The sequence below is a fragment of the Gorilla gorilla genome, chromosome 2 (genome assembly GCF_029281585.2).
Source record: "Gorilla gorilla gorilla isolate KB3781 chromosome 2, NHGRI_mGorGor1-v2.1_pri, whole genome shotgun sequence".
NCBI classification, from domain to species: Eukaryota; Metazoa; Chordata; class Mammalia; order Primates; family Hominidae; genus Gorilla; species Gorilla gorilla.
In genome coordinates, this window is record NC_086017.1 from 163,076,952 (window position 1) to 163,089,012 (window position 12,061).

At 40.9% G+C, this 12,061-nt stretch overlaps 1 long non-coding RNA gene across 2 annotated transcripts in view; it reads right to left on the bottom strand.

Moving 5' to 3' along the window:
- The window catches only part of LOC134758108 (uncharacterized), a 189,739-nt gene extending 178,455 nt beyond the window's left edge, over positions 1 to 11,284 (bottom strand). For both annotated transcript variants that reach the window (XR_010132979.1, XR_010132980.1), the window contains exon 1: positions 10,988 to 11,284. This is a non-coding gene — a long non-coding RNA (uncharacterized lncRNA). The remainder of the gene's footprint in view (positions 1 to 10,987) is intronic.
- Between the last annotated feature and the right edge of the window lie 777 nt (positions 11,285 to 12,061).

A 12,061-nucleotide genomic window follows, 5' to 3' on the forward strand; every position in this document is an offset into this window, starting at 1 on the left:
ATCTGGAGGAGGAAGATATGATGCTCCACCTCACTCAAGCCCAGTGAGAGGACTAAAGTCCACTTCAAAGACTAAGTGGAGAGCCTACATGGGTCTGGTGTTGCTTAGGAACACAATCAAATTACCTGATTCATGTCTGAGAAGAAAGTGACTGGAGAGAGTTGGCTGAGATGACTTCTGACTCTAGCAGAGAGAGTTTTATAATAGCCATGCTCCCAACAAGTGCTTGCTCTTCTGGAGCAAAAAACCTAAGCACAGACATTGGTGTGTGATCTTTATTCATGGGACCCTGTCCAAGGGGGTTCCTGCTAGGGGCAAAATCTGACCCGAGAGGCAGAGGGAGATTATAAATTATCAGCTGAAAAAGAAGCACTGTCCTGCAGTAAAGCTGCTGTTGAAGGGGCTCAGTCAAAACCAGCTGTATAATTTCTGGGGCCCAATGAAAAATGAAAATGCAGGGTCTCTTGATCAAAAATTATTTAAAAAATGCAGAGGCAACAACAGAGCATTAAACCAAGCCTGGGACCCCTCTAAGCCTGTGGTCCTGAGATTCTACATAGGGCTCACACCCATGAAGTTGGCCCTGACCTGGTTGTGCAGTCACACAGCTCACAAAAGCCCTCAAAAATGACCACAAGAGAAATGGGCAGATTTGAACTACTGCCGCAGTGGCCCCCAACCCACCAAATGAATGTCAGATTGCAGAGGTATTGGTGAAAGAAAACACCTTCTGCTCTTTTCCTCTTTCCTCTTCTTCTCTTGAACCCTCAAGTCAGAGGCAGCCTTGTGGGAAGAAGAGTAGAAACCTGGTAGGGACATGGACCAGAATGTGTGTGACCACCTCACCACTTCTCCCCACTGCAGACTTCTGGTGGGAAGCAGACAAAATAAAGGGAAGAAGTTTAACTTTAGGTGAAGTTAGCAATTTTAAGTATTACACAGAGATAGGTGATTTAATTACTGAAATGAAACAATTTAGGGGGGAAAGGTAACTAGAAAACCTTTCTTCTTTTAATTTCTGAGAATTTATGGGACTTGCCCAAGATTTTTTTCAAGGTGGTGATGAAGAAGATGCCAAGATAGTGGATTTGCAGGGCTGTGATGGGAAAGAGTAAAGTACCTTTATAAATGTGCCCAAAAGAGTTCTTCTTATTCACTATAATGATAATGACTATTTTTATTTATATACTCAAATCTCTCTGGGTAAACACACACATATCTACACACAAACATTCATGCTCACATATATGAATTGATGTTGAAATATACATACATTTGAGGTAAAGAAGTTGAACTTGTGACTTAATTGAGCCATGTCTCTGAAATACATCAATTATAAGCCACAGCAAAAATATTGCTGATGAAAGAAACCAAAAACAGAATGTGTGCTTTAAATTTTTGTTCTTGTTCTACTTACATTTGAGAAACTAGGAATATAAACCTGGCAGATGGGGGTGGGGGCATAACTCTAGACAAAGTTAGAAATGCAGATAAGGTATTCTGGCCAAGTCTTTAATTTTGGAGGTTATGGTTAAATCATCTGCAATGTACAGTTAAGAAATGTGCTTTTACTGCCCTCAAGTGGTTTTAAAATTGTCACTGCAACATTTCTGACGACTTCAAAGTGAATGTTTCAAAACCCTAAGCAGTCTTCACATTTTCCAGGCTATCTGACAAGGGAATCTGAAATAATAATCTTTTATTCTGAAATAGTTTCTAAATAAGCAAATAATGAAATGGGTCAGGTAGATTTATGTTGTTGTGTTGAAATATATGCACTAATACAGATTTGTAAAATTGTTTCTCTTCTTTTTTAAAAATGTAACCGTACCTTATACATGAACTCTCAGCTGGTCAGGGTTTGCGTAGGAAGATAGTATGACAGTTACTTCTTCTTCTAAATTAAGCAGCTGAAAATTATATAAATATTCAGAGAATGTAAGCTTCAACATCTTTGTAAGTGCTGTTTCTCTGCTTCCCTTTCTACCTCACAGGAGAACACCTGAGTAGAGCAGAAAGCTTGCTGGGCCAGCCCTGCCTGCTGGCTCTTTGCTAGACTGGGTGGGTGGCCCACCGTGTTGCTGCCTTGGCCCCTCCTTGTCGCTTTCGGATGCTGCCAACCCCTTGTGATATGGTTTGGCTGTGTCTCCACCCAAATCTCACCTTGACTTGCAATAAACTCCACGTGTCAAAGGTGGGGCCAGATGGAGATAATTGAATCATGAGGGCAGTTTCACCCATATTGTTCTTGTGGTAATGAATAAGTCTCACGAAATCTGATGGTTTTATAAATGGGAGATCCCCTGCATAAGCTCTTTTACCTGCTGCTATGTAAGGCATGCCTTTGCTTCTCCTTTGCCTTCCACCATGATTGTGAGGCTCCCCAGCTATGCTGAACTGTCAGTCCATTGAAGCTCTTTCCTTTATAAATTACCCAGTCTAAGGTATGTCTTTATTAGCAGTGTGAGAACAAACTAATACACCTTGAGTCTCAGTCATACTCTCCTCCACCAGCCCGTAGTTTAAGAGATTACTTGCAGTTTCTGCTCTTGGCACATTTATTCCTCACCATTGTGGGCCATTCCAGGCCTGCTGGTTCTTGGCTCTCATCAGCCTTCTTCAGCACCCCCAGGGAAGCACAAAAACATGTCTATATATGTTCACACCAAAAGACAGCCCATGTTGGTGCAAGGTTTCTATCCTGAGCTTTCCTTTTGCTGAAACCTCCTACTGTTCACATGTTCGCTGATCAGAGTCCCCTGGAAGTCTTGTCAACACACGTTTCTGGGCCTATACCCAGAGTTTCTGATTCAGTAGCTCTGGGTGAGTTCCAATGACTTGATGTTCTAGCAGGTTCTCAGATGACGATGCTACTGGTTCTGGGACCACTTTTTAAGAACCACTGGCCTAAACCAGTAGTTCCTCCAATTGTTCACATAGAGTTACATGTAAAATATAATAAAATAGCTCATATTTTTGGACCACAGTTGACCATGAGTAACTGAAACAACAAAAAGTGAAACAAGGAATAAGTGGGGACTACTGTAGATGGTTCAAATTTTTCTAATGTGTAGAAAAAAACATAGAGTAACGAGTTTCTCTTTCATAGACAACTATGCGCACATTTTTGAGCACACATAAGTTTGTTCAAACAAGTTGGGTAAATACCTAGGAATGTGATTGCTGATTGTAGAGTAAGAAAATATATATGTGTTTTGTATATACATATAACACATCTTTCTCCATGTATTTGTCTTCTTTATTTTATTTGTTGATATTTTGTCATTTCCTACACACATTTTCTATACATATTATATTAGATTTATATCTGTGTAGTTGAGCTACTGTAAATGGTATGGATTCTTTTTCTAATTTTAATGTTTAGTTGTTTATTGCTGGTATATAAGAAATGAATTGACTTTCAACCTTCTATCCTGTGACCCTTTTATATACACTTATCAATTACAGGAATTTATTGTCATTTCATTGGTATTTTAAAATAGAAAATTATATCATTTGTGAATATAGACAGTTTTATCTCTTTCCTTCTGATTGGTGTCCTTATAAGAAGAGGAAATTCAAACACACAGAGATACTAAGGATGCACACAGACAGAGGAAAAAATCACGTGAGGACACAGCAAGAAGGTGGCCATCTGCGAGTCATGGCGACAAGCCTAAGAAGAAGAAAAACCTGAAGGTACCTTGAGCCTGGACTTCTAACCTCCAGAGCGAAATAAAATTCCCTTGTTTAAACTACCCAGCCTATGGTACTATGTTATGGCAGCCCTAGCTAACAAATATAGAACCCTTAACATATTTATCATAGGTATTTTAAATTTTCTGTCTGAAATTCGAACACCTGTGTTACATTTGAGTCTGGGTCTTATGATTGCTTTGTCTCTTCAGACTGTGTATGTGTGAGTGTGTATGTGCACGCACATGCGTACACACATGTTTTGCCTTTTTGTACATCTTGTAGTTTTTGCTGAAAGCCAAACATGTTGCATTGGGTAATTATTTTGCTGAAAGCCAAACATGTTGCATTGGGTAATTATAACTGAGATAAATTGTCCTTTACTGTCAGGATTTACATTAATCTGGCTGGAATCTAGGCTGTGTTTAATCTCAGCTGTAGCTGTGGGTGCCAGAGGCTTCATGTTCTTCTAGTCTCCTTGCTTTTGTCTTCTTTCTTGACTTTAGGATTCCCTAAGTACTCCTCCTCACAGAGAGTCTGCATCTTGCAGCTCTTTCCGATGTAATCCAGTGTTACTATATTGCAGTCCTGCTGGTATGGTGGTAAAGTGTCAGTGAGAGGATGCCTTCTATATACTTAGGATGAAAACGCACTCTTTTAGTCAGCCTGTGTCTGTGGGCTGTGACTTTCATAAGCATTTCTCCAGTTGTATAGTTTTTGTACCCTCTTAGTTGAGGCAGAAACACTAGAGGGAACTAAAGTGGGAGGAATGCTTTTTTCCAGCTTGGATAAGGCTCAGGTAAAGTCCTTTTCTCCGCAGCGTAGTCCATTATGGAGGAGGCTGTGGGTATATTTTACATTGACTAGTTTTTCTTTCCCCTGCTAGTGCCACAAGGGAAACTTTCATGAATATTTACCATGAGAACCTGGAGGGGTTCCCAGAGGTAAAAACCCATAAAATTGTTGAAGCCTCTCTAAGATTGGGACCTCTAGGAGTTTTTTGCTCTCAGATAATCCATACTCAACCTCTAGGAATTTGTTAAAATAAATATTTTAGTTTTTCTGCCAGCTTATGGTGCTAATGGCTTCTGCTCCAGATAAGTTGCTCCACTGTGACTGTCTGGATTCACGTATGTATTATTTTTCTACTGACCACTATAGCAAATTACTACAAACTTGGTGTCTTAAAACAACACAAATATATTATCTTAAAATTCTAGAAGTCAGAAGTCTGAAATCATTTACATCAAGCTAAAATCAATTAGTCAGCAGGGCTATGTTCCTTCTGGATGCTCTAGGGGAGAATTCATTTTCTTGCGTTTTCCATGCATTAATATAAGGCCAAGCACTTTTCAAACTGGTATCACAATAGTTCTCTTCTGCTACCCCTTCCAAATTTGAAGACCCTTATAATTATATTGGGTCCAACTAATATTGCAGGATAATCTCCCTGTTTAAAATATCAGTTGATTAGCAACCATAATTCCATCTACTACTTTAATTCCTCTTTTCTTTGTCATATAGCATATTCATAGAATCCAAGGATTACGACTTGGATTTCTCTTCAGCCATTATTTTGCCTATCACTGCCTGTCCAGATTTCAGTGGCAGGTTGCTCTGAAACCTTAGTTCTTTGATAGGTCTAAGAATAGTTGTTGATTCTTAGTTTCTTCAGCTTTTTGTTATTTAAGGATAGGAGTGATGACTTCTAAGCTTTTTTTTGAGACGGAGTCTTGCTCTGTCACCCAGGCTGGAGGGCAGTGGCATGATCTCGGCTCACTGCAACCGCCACCTCTCAGGTTCAAGCAATTCTCCTGCCTCAGCCTCCTGATAGCTGGGACTACAGGTGTGTGCCACCACACCTGGCTAATTTTTGTATTTTTATTAGAGATGGGGTTTCACCATGTTGTCCAGGCTGGTCTTGAACTCCTGACCTCAGGGGATCTGCCCACCTCGGCCTCCCGAAGTGCTAGGATTACAGGCATGAGCCACCACGCCCGGTCGACTTCTAAGTTTTTTAGATGGTGGGGCTAACACTAGAAGAAGTAAGCACTTTTTCATACTAAATCCAGAGTTCTTAACTAGCAGTAACTGAATCTCTCACCTTTTTGTCTCTGGCATTTATTAGATGGACAAGTTTTGAGTGAGAGGATATGGAAGGAAGGTAATCTCTCCATTAAAAACACTTTGCTTTAGATTTGAAGAACTTAGAGCAAAAGATGGAATATAATAGATTGACATTTCACAGAGGTGTCTAAGTAGTCCTTTGAAAATAAATGAGGACAATTACAGTAGATACAAAGAAGACTGTCACTGGATTATGATTTGAAAGCTGTGCCCTGTATCTGGTGAAGTTTCTCTTTAAAGAACATTTTGTGCTTCATCAAAACCAAACCAAATCTAGTCAATCCTATTTCAATTAATTTGGTTAGCCATGAATTTTTTTTTAAAATAACACCTAGAACACATTATTCTAGGGCTACTAAAATATACATGTACATCACTTAAACTACTTTCTTTCCATCATCAAAGAGTATGCTTAAATACAACTCCAAAGCCAAGGGTTTAATCCTAATCTTTCAGAAATTTTTTTTTAAGTTTTGAAAATTACCTACATATTATGATTTCCTAGATATTGTTGATGAAATGTAAATGATGGGGAGGACAACTGCAAAATGACATACAGGTGTCCTGGAGGACTCCACGTGACTTTATCCCAATATATGTATGCATTATTAATCACCAGGATCCACAATTTTGTGATCATAATGTTAAGACTTTTTTGAATCTTTTGGGCGAAGGTTGATATGCAATTTTTATTTCCCTCTAACAAAAAGTCTTAAAGTCTCCTCTCTCTTGTCTTTTTACAGTATAACCAGAGTAGAATGTGGATTTAGGAAATATGATAAGTTGTGTACCATCTGGTTCTTTACCATAGACTATTTCCCATGCTATTATATCAGAGGGCAGAAACTGGCAGCCTCAAATAAAGTTTGTTCTGTAGATACATTTTTTGGGGGGTCAGATATTTTATTAGAAAAAATTAAATTAGTTTTTAACATTTAAAAATCAAAAGATTTTCAATTTTAAAAGTCACATTTTTGGCTTTTTTAACTGGGAACATATTTCCACCCATCAAGAGAAAACTGATCTTAAGAGAAATGTCTGTCTTGGGGAGGAGTGCAGGATGGCAGACCTCTTTATTTCGGCAAAATTCCTACCACACTCTATTGTATTACACCCAGTATATGCATGAATTTTCCCGATAGACATTTGAGTTTGCACTCCCTGACACTTTCCTCTGCTACTTCAGTTACTGGCTCTTATCACTGACATTTAAGAATCTCTTTATAATGGCCTAGAGAATAAAGTTGCATAGGATGCCTATCCATGGAAATTCCAATGTTCATACAGAGCTAAATCTGTTCATCAGTGTTTATAATAATTGCTATGCTTTAAAATTTGTAAACCATAGTTGAAAGGAAGTCTTGCAGCCAGATGATATCTGATTCATTTTTGTAGTATGATTAATTGTGCTATAAAAAGTATTTTTTAATCTAGTCAGGATTCTTTAGGCTCAAGAGACAAAGAATACTCAAGCCCAGATGAATTTAAAACTAAAAGTTGAGTGTTACGGTTGGAATCTAGGAGACCTTTAAGAAACTGGTAGTGAGACTAGCAGAATTAAAAGATAGGCAGGGGCTGGCTGGGTACTCTGGGCTCTCTTACTAAGTGTCTCTGTTTCTTAGTGATTTTTTTTTTTTTACAATGTCTCTTCTTTTTTACTCACTCTTCTTTTAAATACTTTTTTGCCTCCCAATTTTAACCTTCACAATGCCACACAATGTCCATCCCAGCCTATGACTTTTTTGGCGACGGTTGGTTTTTTGAGAGGACTCTGGCCTAGCTCATCTTTTGCAACCAGCCAGAGGAACTGTAAGACAACATGCAGCTTCTGGATTGGTAGCCTTTGGATAAAAGCGTTACTTGTCCAATCAGTCACAGCCAATGATGTGTTAATACCATCATAATCACCATCATGTCATCTCTTATCATTACTGTCAATATCATTGCTAACACGTCGTAGATGCTTACTATGTACCAGACAATCTCCTAAACACTCTAGACCTGATTCATTTAATCCCAATTACAATGTGTGAGGCAGACACTCTTTTGACCATATTTTACGGATGAGGATATTGAGCATGGTTGTGGTGCTCAGCAGGAACTTGAAGGCAAGGGCAGCATCCCTTATTGCTAGCTGAGGGTGGGACAAGCGTAATAGATGTGTCTAGAAAAAACTATTTTCCCTTTGGGCTTGCAAAATAGGAGGTTCACAGAGAATTACAGGGTAATCCCTTCATTGAGAAATTACTAAAACTGGTTTGCAATTTGCTTTGTTTGCACAGTTGTGCATCTCTCTAAATGTATTACAGGCTGGTACAGTCAGCACTCGCAACAGGACAAATCCAGGGTCAGACTTTAAAGTATATAGAGCTTTTTCACTCCCATTCCCTTTTCTGTGCTCCCAGATTCCACGAATCCTTTCTTTCCACTCTCTTCCCCTTCAGTCAGTCTCTGCTGTTGCTAGCTCCTCATGGGTGAATTCTTTAGTTCTTTCCTCTAAAGACTCAATCTCACCCACAGGTTTCGACAACATTGTGAACACGGGACTCGGCAAGGTCAAGCAGTGACCAGACTCGGGGAATACTTGAGAATAAATGTTTGCTGCCCAACCTGAAACACCTAGGTAGTCACAGATTTTGTGCAGACTTGGTGCTTAAAGGCCAGTTGCAGGCCCTGTGGTAAATTTCAGGAATAAAGGTAGGACCTCAGCTGAGAACCAGCAGCCAAATACAAGTCAAAGTGCAGCATAATGAGAGATGCACAAATATCGAAGCAATCCAAGAAGGAGAAATTAAGTAATGGCAGGTAAATTAAAAGTCAGAGAGAGCTTTGGAGAGAGTGAGCATGTTGGGATAAACTTTGTCAACCTAGAGGATGTGGCTTCGGTGATCTCATAACCATGCGCCGTTGGGGTGTTATGAATCTGTACACACCACAGGTGGAGGTTTAAAGACAGCTATGTGCTCATTGAACTACTGAAAGCCACACAACCCAGATTTTCTTCCCCCAGGGGGTCTCAATGGAACACCGTTCCTTCTCTCTTCCCTCCTTCCCTTTCTCCTTCCCTCTCTCCCTCCCTTCCTATAATTGCCCTTTTCAGTCCTTTTCAGGTACCAGGTACTTTTCAGGTGCTAGGGATCTAGTAGTGAATAACACCCTACCCTCGAGGAATTCACATACTAGAAGTAAAGAGAGACCATAAACAAAAGTCCTACTGGAATTTCTATTTGCCAAGATTTCCCCGATGTATTTTTTGGATGTCAACCTAAGCCTGACCAAGAAACCCTCATTAAAACAAAAGTTACAGCTCCAGCCTCTGTGTGGCTAGTGGATAAGCCTCAAGGCAACTCACAGCTCCCTCCTGAAAGACTTGTTTGCCTCATGGTTTTTTATGGATGAATCATGCTTCCTACTAGACTCCTGAGATTTTTTTTTAAACTCTTGTCTTAATGTTCTTTTCTTTTACCTCTTTTCTTTTTATCCTAATCCACCTTCAGAAAATAATAAGATACAAGTCATGTATAACTTAAATGTATGTAAAACTTTAGTTTAAATAAATGTACCATCTTTCAGGGACACAGCCATCCTACTTCTTAGTTTGAAAAGTTGAATGAAAGTATTTTTTCCCTATTAGAAACATTTTAAAAGTAAGGATCTAAATGAAGTAACTACTAAGAATAAAGCCTGTCCAAATATACACCTTTTTTTATTATGTGGAAGGCTGGAATTTATTCAATGTTTCCTTCGGTTTTAACCAGAAACAAAAAGTACCTCATGCCTTCCAAAAATGCTCAAAGATAACGAGGAATTACACTGCCTCATCCTAATTCTCTCAAGCTTAAATTTCTTAATTACAGTTGTTTGCCAGCAGTTCTTTATTAGTATAGAGTCAGCTTCCAACAAAGGAGGAATCATTAGTGCAGCAAGATAGCTGGCCTCTTCGGGAGGAAACAGACAGCTGAGTCCACAACCAATTCTCAGTAAAGGGACACTGCATGGGTAGGAAAATGGTTGAAAGTAAACTTAGGTAGCTGAAAAGAGCCATGTCTGCCATGGCCTCGTGTTGAAGTTAGAGCAGAGCACACCTATTTATTCTGACAATTTAAGACCTCATTAACTAGACACTGCTTAGGGCAAATTAATCGTGTTGAAAGAGAAACACCCATCAATACATTTATTAAGTGTACCCCTATTATTAGAATCTTTATATTTTATATTCTGGGTAGGGTGGAGACAGCGAACTTGCTCTATAAATGATTAGTAAAGTGTTTTTTGTATATTTGAGTCAGACTAAAAAGTGTCCAAATATGTGCTAATGGTAATCCAGTCTCTAAAAATAAACTATGTGCCTGTTGCTTACAATGCTGGCTTCTTTGAGATCTATTTTACATGGTTTTTCCATGCCCAGAAAAAAAGAGGTGAGGCTGTTACTGCAAACACATTTGAAAATCTATCTGATGATTTTGTAGGGCCCAGAAAGCACCTAAACATGACTCACATATTACCAGCTTCAGAGCAACTGAAGTGATCGTAGCGATTGTTTTTTAACTCCCCACAGATGTTGGAAAATTACAAGGCTTGTGCTTCATAAAAATATCACTCTACCTACGCCTGGCTTCTGCCTTTATTTTAATGAATGAGAATGTGTAAAAATTTGGAATTGTGCATGTTTGAATTCCATAGGCAGTGATTAAGATTAACTAATTGATTGTGCAAAGCTTCAGAAAACTGAAACCAACTTGCTATATTTCATGGGCTTCTATCAAAACAAAATAAAGATTTGTTTGGCCTTTTTTTTTTTCATTTTCTGCTTTTATTGCCTCTTTCTCCTTACATTTTATCAGAAGACAAATATTTTGGGGGCTTGAGGAGAAGAGAAAAGGGCAAAGTTTTCCATGTTCTAACATTTTCTTATAGAATCTGACTCTGCAAAGCAGAGAAGTGATTCAGCTAACCTCCCTCAGGTTTTCTTTCCTAAATTTTATGCATGAGAAACTGATGCTCAGAAAGATGTTCACTGGTTATTCCCAGACCCAGAAAGCAAAGTCTATTTTCTTTATTCGAGCCATGTAACTACTACCAAAATTTTTCACTGAGTATAACCAAAACTAACTTCAGATGAGTTAAATCCAAAAGGAATTGTCAAAGTTTATTGTATACTCACAGAATTTCCGGAAAAGCTGGAATGTTAGACTCTGAAAATGAGTAGGAACCACGAAAAGCTGAGTAGCAGGAACACGACCAAAATTATTCCTCAGGAAACGTTGGGATGGGCGTTATTGAGAGGTGACAGCGTGCCGGCAGTCCTCACAGCCCGCGCTCGCTCTCCGCGACTCCTCTGCCTGGGCTCCCACTTTGGCGGCACTTGAGGAGCCCTTCAGCCCACGGCTGCACTGTGGGAGCCCCTTTCTGGGCTGGCCAAGGCCAGAGCCCACTCCCTCAGCTTGCAGGGAGGTGTGGAGGGAGAGGCGCAAGCGGGAACCGGGGCTGCGCGCGGCGCTTGCGGGCCAGCTGGAGTTCCGGGTGGGCGTGGGCTTGGCGGGCCCCGCCCTCGGAGCGGCGGGCGGGCCCTCCCGGCCCCGGGCAATGAGGGGCTTAGCACCCGGGCCAGCGGCTGCGGAGGGTGTACTGGGTCCCCCAGCAGTGCCAGCCCACTGGCGCTGCGCTCGATTTCTCACCGGGCCTTAGCCGCCTTCCCGCAGGGCAGGGCTCGGGACCTGCAGCCCGCCATGCCTGAGCCTCCCACCCACTCCATGAGCTCCTGTGCGGCCCGAGCCTCCCAGACAAGTGCCACCCCTGCTCCACAGCGCCCAGTCCCATCGACCACCCAAGGGCTGAGGAGTGCGAGCGCACAGCGCGGGACTGGCAGGCAGCTCCACCTGCAGCTCCGGTGCGGGATCCACTGGGTGAAGCCAGCTGGGCTCCTGAGTCTGGTGGGGACGTGGAGAATCTTTATGTCTAGCTCAGGGATTGTAAATACACCAATCTGCACTCTGTATCTAGCTCAAGGTTTGTAAACACACCAATCAGCACCCTGTGTCTAGCTCAGGGTTTGTGAATGCACCAGTCCACACTCTGTGTCTAGCTACTCTGGTGGGGCCTTGGAGAACCTTTGTGTCTAGCTCAGGGATTGTAAATACACCAATCCGCACTCTGTGTCTAGCTCAGGGTTTGTAAACACACCAATCAGCACTCTGTCTAGCTCAGGGTTTGTGAATCCACCAATCCACACTCTGCA